Source organism: Lactuca virosa, chromosome 8, assembly GCF_052849685.1.
Source record: "Lactuca virosa cultivar CGN04683 chromosome 8, Lactuca_virosa_CGN04683_v6, whole genome shotgun sequence".
Classification (NCBI taxonomy): Eukaryota; Viridiplantae; Streptophyta; class Magnoliopsida; order Asterales; family Asteraceae; genus Lactuca; species Lactuca virosa.
The window spans coordinates 117,356,601-117,364,132 of NC_136433.1; the positions used below are offsets into that span (position 1 = coordinate 117,356,601).

The following is a 7,532-nucleotide window of genomic DNA, read 5'->3' on the forward strand; positions in this document are numbered from 1 at the left end:
TGGTGTGGACATGTCAAAAGGAGGCTACCGTCATTGACAATAACAAGATGATAGAAGGCATATGGAAGAGATGTGTCTTGTAAGGAAGTGGGAGGATAGTGAGAGGCTTGACATAGAGAAGCTGACTCTTTTCAAGGACATGACGTTGATGCGTAGCCTCCCCTTGTATGCTTTTGTTTTATGACATTTATTGTTGATACATGTTTCTTGCTTATGTGTTTATATTAAATATTATGATTAGTAGGTGTGAGACTCGTGTATTACACGAGTTTATTAAAAGAACCAAAAGTAACGGCGTAAGCAAAAAAAGACCATTCACGTAAGTTTTGTTAACCACAAGGACCATGTTCATAAAAAAAAATAAGTAATGGCTGAGTTTGTAACCTTTGGTACACCACATGGACCATTTATGTAATTTGGTCTTAATTAATCTATATTAATAAAATTAATAATATGAATTCACAAAGGGAATGTACTATCTACATTAATATACATATACATTAATTAATATACTAATAGAAAGAGGAATTCACAAATAGAAAGTTATTATGTATATTAATTAATATATTAACAAAATTAATTAATATAATGTGGCATTTAATAAGTGAAATTTGAATAAAAAAGAAAAAAACTATAAAAATGACAAGTGGATATTAAATAATTCAAAAAAATCTAGAAAATGACAAGTGTCAAAATGAAGAAGAAGATGACATGTGGCAAAATCATTATTATTTATTAGGATAAAGAAGATGCATGTATTGTTGTGATGCTATAATCGACATGCACCCACTGATTTGTCCCTTTTATAGATTATCAGGTTCATAATGCATGTCTTTTTTTTTACACAATCTTAGGTCCTGTTTGATTTGGGTCTTACCGATTCTGGTCAGACAAAATTGTCTGACTCGGTCAGATCAATGCGGGTGAGTGTGTTTGATATGTGGAATGACTCGGCCAGAACCATCTGCCTCGGTAAATAAGATGAAAGTAGCTGACTCGGTCATATTGGTTTTCTTTACATTTTTGCCCTTTGCATCACAAATCCATCGACATTGCAGCAGTACAGCTACCACAAAAACAACCATAAACATGCCCTGTTCACACACAAGAACCAGGAAACTTTCCAAAAACACCACAACCCTGTTTATCCTTTTAAACCCAACCAAAAAAAATTGCATCTTGTTGAGAGAGAAGCAGAGGGGAGCACCCTTTTACTTGTTGATCGAGTCTAAGAGGATTCAAAACTACGATTGATCGAAGAGAACAATGATAAGAAGGTGAGGGTGTTTTGGTAATAATATAGGATTACACCATTGCCATTCTTGGAGGAAGCTCTAGACATCTATCCATGGTGGTTACGTGATTGTTCTTCCCACCAGAAAGGAACAAAAAGTTTGATTTGCAACGGTGGTGTCGTCATGGTCGATGGTTCAGAGGAGGGGTGGAACTGCCCTAGAAAAGAGCTACAACTCTTGTATGGAGATCGGGTTAGATCCCATTCTCTCTCTAGAATCGACTGAAGTGAAAGTGGAGAGAAAAAAAGTGTGTATTAATTTATTATATTGTTAATGTATAAAAATGAAAATACCTCTGACTCATGACTCATGTGACTGGGTTTTCACATGTCCATTACATTTGGTTAAATTATTGTTTTTAAAATAAATAAAATTTAGTTTTGTATTCACTCCTCAAAAATGTTAATTTTTAAGTAATATATATATATATATATATATATATATATATATATATATATATAATTCATGCATTAGATGTGGACCGTTTATTAATTTAACAATGTTCATCGAAGTTAAATTTGCATACAAACAAATTTATTTTAGCTGAGCATAAAAAACAATCATTTTAATCACTGTATAGAGCAGCAGGGTAAAACGGTCATTTTTCATCGGTCAGCATATTCAGTCAGATGTACAATCAAACAACATGGTTTTTTACCCGGTCATGATTTTTTACCGAGACAGACTTTTTCCGGTCTAACACTTTTTCAGCTAGCAAGTGTCAAACGTAAACTTATTTTTTCTTTGTCTGCAGCCTGATTCATTGGTTATCGTATTTCACATTGACGGATGTTATTTTTTTTATGACACAATCACTCTTCTATGAATCTCTTCCACACTTTGGCGGGAAAACGCACACATAAACCTCTCTCTCTCTCTCTCTCTCTCTCACATACACACACAAAAACAAGGGGGGAGATGTCAAAGTACGATTATCCGACACTCCCCCGGAAAGAGATCATCGGAGTACTCGCCGAATCAAAATTGCCACCGTCTCCGAAGCCGAACTCATCAAAAACCCTAGACCCGACTTCATCAACAATCTCTACACTCAAATACTCGTTTGCATCGGCCGTCTCCAGTACACCTTTCTAAACCCTAATGTTTTATTACCTTTCAAACTATCTGTTCTATCAAAATTCTCAAGTATCTGTTGAACTTGTAGGGAAGATCAAGGACTAGTCGAATTTGCAGACTTAGAACAACTTGAGAACCCGGATTTGCATGTTGACTCTGTAAGAATGATGAATTTGTTCAACAAGATAAGGGAACTCATTTCTGCTCTCGACTGCCCTTGGAAATTCACTCTAAAAGATCTCCTTAAGCCTGAAGCTGATCGCACTGAGTTCTTTCTTGGTACTATCCTCAATTTTCTCATTCACAGGTATATTTTTTTTCTTCAAATTTCATGCGTCATTTTGGAATTCTTTATTTCTTTTCATGCTGTAAGACCCCAACCCTAGACATGTTACTGGTGTTCTGATCAGATTGTTCGACTTAGTTAACCATATGCTTGACATTTACATCTTGTGATTATTATACTTACAAACAAGACTCACAATTTTACCAAATTCTAAAAAGCATCCACTTCTAATCATGAAAATGTATCACCATTTTGCCATCCACATAACCTGTTATGTTGTTTTAAATACCCTAGCGGCTCAAGATTAAATGAATTAAATCCAGTGTTGGAAGATTTGACAAATCTTGGTGAGCAACAACAGGAGGTTGAGGCTAGAGTATTACAGGTAAGTTTAAGAAATATAATTGGTTTAGTTATTCATTCAGTCAAATTCAAATAACTATATCTATCTTCATCATAGTTGAACACAGAGATATCAGAGCTTAATGAATCAAGGGAAAGGGAGATGCCTCTCATTCAAGAAGTAGAGATCAAAATTAAAGAGCTTCGTCAATCCATTTCAACACTTAATAATCACCAAATGTCCCCTAAAGGCTACATTCAGAAAAAAGAAAGATTTAGCAAAAGAAATGGATGAAAAGGTACACATATGCTTTGGTTATATCACTTCACTCATATATCCTTACAATTGTTTATTTTGTTTTTCAGATATCAAGTGCTGAATTTGCTTTGGTTCAAAGTGCTCAAGAAAATGCAAGTCTGCGTTCCAAAATTGTTCAATCTCCAGCTAAACTACAGGTGGAAGTTATATAACAATCAACTGAAGCTTACAATGACTTGATACATTTCTTTTTTCTTTCTAATCTTTTTGTTTATAGAAAGCACTTGAGGAGAAGAAAGCAGTTCAAATTGAGGCTAAGAATGCAGAAAGAGAAGCAATGCAATCTTTTCATGAAAAATCTGCCACCCTTGAAGTCTATGCAAAGGTATTTCACTCATATTATCTATATTATATACATCATGACATGGCACATTTAGTTTTATATAAAATTTGCATGAAAATATAAAGATTATATTTTTGTTTGAATGTTCTTTCTCAGGCTAGCAAGAAAATGACCAAACATCTGAAGCAGATGCAGACATTACAAGATCAGGTTCTCTGTCTTTTTCTGTCATTCTACATGTTTCAGTTAGGACAAAATACAAAAAAGAAAAAGAAATAGCCATGATTGTTGCTAATTAAGAGCTATATTTGGTTGTTGAACAGATAAACTCTAGCAAACAGGTTGAGAAAGATGTGAAGGTTTTGAAGGTTAAGAATAGTGATGATGGGGTGTTGGATAAATCACTTGAACCCAAACTATTTCAACAACAAGCCAGAGGTGATTCTGCTTCTTTATAAAATTATATAAATTAATAATTTCTTTTTATAAAAATTATAAAAGTTTTTCATTTTTCAGCGGACCAATTACAGGAATTACTACGACAAATAGAAAAAGAAAAGGAAGTCAAGTGTGAAGAAGCTTCCAAAGAAGTTAATAATGTGAGATCACAAGTGGAGTATGGTAGGCATTGTTTGGAACAAAGGCAAAGGAATGTAGAAGCTTTGGTTGCTGAGGTATGGATTATTTTTATACATTTTTTCATATTGGATATTGTTTATAATATATAGATATTTATATTTTTTGAAACTTGTTAGGGGGCTGCTATAAATGAAAAGATTAATATGGAGAATGATTCAGCAGCATCTACACAGCAAATATTACTCCGTAAATCTCAAGAGATTACTAAAGAGGTGAAACTGTTTTATTTATTTATAACTAAACTAGATACAAGTGATATATATGTAACTAATGTAGTACAATTCTTTTATTGGGTGTAGTTTTTGGAGTATTCAAATTCTACTTGGCACTTGGTCTCTCAAATTGGGGAAGAAACACAAGGCATCACAAATTGAGCTTTTTATTTTTTAATGCTCTATTTTTGGTTTGATGATTATATATAATGCTGATATCTCAATTTATTTTTGAAATAATGTTAATAATGGGTAAGAAACTATTATAAGTATTATAATTTGGTCGCTGGTAACTATTTGTAACTATTTACCATCTTTAAACTAGCTGAAAATGTTTAATATCAACCAATATTGCCTATGATATCCCATTATTCCGGTTTCTATGCCAGCATGGTATTATAATTAATTTATTTACATTCCACATTATCTTCACCATCCACAGTCAAGAAATCACACCAAAAAACACCATTTAAGATCAAGAATTTTAACAACTTTTTGCAACCCCAAAAGATCAAAACCTCTAAATAAATAAAAAGGTCAATATGCTTGATTTCGAAGCACGGGGAAGATGAACAAGAGAGAGTGATTAAGTGAAAATGCCAAGATGACGATGCAGATTAAAATTCAAGATGGATGACAATTCATAAATACTAATAATAATATTCAAACGATATGTCACTTTAGCACTACATGGATGACATGTGGATTCCATGTCGGACGTGTATGCAATGTCGATGGTTGGTTGGTAGAGAATGAGAAACATGAATTTACATGGACATGGATATACCTTATTTTTAGATTTTTCTTTTCAGGGATATATAAGGTAACAGGTGAAACTTTAACGGATGAAAAATTATGCATGTTTGGAGTTGGGCATCTTTTCTCCCTTTTTATCCATGTCCGATTTATTGAGACCGCTAAGTTCTCAATATGTTTTACATCAAAGTTTGTTTGGGCTTAAACCAATGAATCATAACTACTTACACGTTATTTAATTCACAAATTAACTATTCACATCAGAAAAAGAAGCGAATAGACGAGCGCTTTGGGCTGCCGAGCTAAGCGCCCATTGGTGTGATTGAAAGTCTTGAGAAGATCCAAAGGAAGTTCCTATGGGGAGGGAACTAAACAAAAAATAAGATTCATTGGGTAGCATGGGAGAAGGTAGTTGCCTCCAAAGAAAACGGTGGACCGGGTGTTGGGTCGATCAGAGCAATAAACATTGCTCTCACAGTAAAATGGTGTTGGAGACTGAAATCTGAACCTACAATACTACAGGTATTCACAATCTTGATAATAAACCACTTGACTACCTGGCAAAAAAGAAGATTAATGGTGTGTGGAACAACATTGCAAGCACCAAAAAAGTTATCGAATCCATGGGTCTACGATTCAACGACATATTCAAGCAATCTGTTAAATCTGGAGATAATACTCAATTCTGGAATGATGTATGGACTGGAGCAGAAAAATTGAAGGTAATATACCCATCTTTATATGAACCGGAGGAACACAAAAGTTGCTCGGTGGCTTCTTGAATACAAGATGATCGAAACAACTGGAATTGGAAGTTCTGTGTAGTCGATGCAGGTTTATCTATTGATCTGGATAGACTAATTAGGGCAATTGAGCCATCTCGACTTCAACCAAGTTTAGATCACTTATCTTGCCAGTTGGCTTTGGATGGTAGGTACAAGGTCGAGCTACTCCGGAATAAAATTGAGCATAGTCCTTCGTCTTCTTCATCTCAGACCCTGATCAGTTGGAGTAAATTAATCCCCATCAAAGTAAGTAGCTTTCTTTGGAGAGCGGTTCAGGGGCGTATCCTATCTGTCATTGCTCTTTCTCTGTAACGTCCGCGTTTCTAGCTAAACATTATCATAATTATATAATAGTTAGGTCAACCATTGTAACCTATTTTGAAGTAATAAAGAATAATTATTTGAGTATTATGTGATTTATGTGATTTTATGTGCATTATACTTATTTATAACGACGTAATAAAATAGTAATAAAAATAAGTGTCAAAAATGAACTAATAGATAGACCCAATATCTATAAAGAAAGTTGAAGAAGTCGTAACAAGGATTTTGGGGATATAAGCAACGCTGAAATCCGACTTATAACGAAGAATGTATGACCTGCCGAAGTTTTGCGGCAAAACCGACACGACATCAGGAATCGTAAACACTGAATTTATGATAAAATACTTTTTAGCCTTAGTAGTATAAACGAAAGTCGTAGTATACGTTAAACCGAGAGTGTTTATAAAAAGAACGTCCAAATCTGATTTCGTATGAGGAAGTTATGATTTTTCTAAGATTTAGCATAACAGTGCACAACCCGGAAATTGAATTTTAGATCGGTCGACTTTAGCCAAAAAAACTTAAACGGTAAATGAAGATATCGTTAATAGGAGTTCAACGATAAAAAGACAGCCGAAAACAGAGCTCGTATGCGAAAGATATGGACGAAACTTAGTCCCTACTCGTCGAGCGCGACGAATTCCATATTGTTTTGTAAATCTGAGATAGAATGAGAATTAGTCGACAGGGTCTAAATGAAAGTTGTAGTACTCGTAAATACCAATGCGTGGATATAATGAACGTCGAGAATAGATCTTGTATGTTAAAGATATGGACGAAACTTAGTCCCTACTCTTCGAGCGCGATAAATTCGATATAGTTTTGTAAATCTGAGATAGATTGAGAATTAGCCGACGGGGTCTAAATGAAAGTTATAGTACTCGTAAATACCAACGCGTGGATATAATGAACTTAGAAAACGGAGCTCATACGCGGAAGATGTGACATCCTTAATTTTACGGTCAGAAAAGACCGATTTGTTTATGTTTTATTTGAAAATCAGAGTATACATTTAAAGAAAAATGTTGCGGAATTTGTTCGCAAAATAAAATATGATAAAGCTTTTATCAAAGTATTTCCGAAAAAATGTGTTTTCATTACATTACAAAACTCGTGATGTCATTGTCAATACATATCAGAAGCATAAACAAACAACATAGGCCACAAAACAAAATAGGCCTCACAACAACATTCTATTCATTTCTACTAGCTCA

The 7,532-nt window shown here is 34.1% G+C and overlaps 1 pseudogene across 1 annotated transcript; it reads left to right on the forward strand.

Annotated features, from left to right (window-relative positions):
* The first annotated feature begins 2,113 nt into the window (after positions 1-2,113).
* Positions 2,114-4,736, forward strand: LOC145133868 (kinetochore protein NUF2 homolog; annotated as a pseudogene). The gene is made up of 11 exons (XR_013718798.1): positions 2,114-2,376; positions 2,461-2,679; positions 2,953-3,043; positions 3,119-3,299; positions 3,367-3,456; positions 3,537-3,644; positions 3,759-3,812; positions 3,926-4,040; positions 4,119-4,276; positions 4,358-4,453; positions 4,541-4,736. The product of XR_013718798.1 is annotated as a kinetochore protein NUF2 homolog (transcript).
* The last annotated feature ends 2,796 nt before the right edge of the window (positions 4,737-7,532 follow it).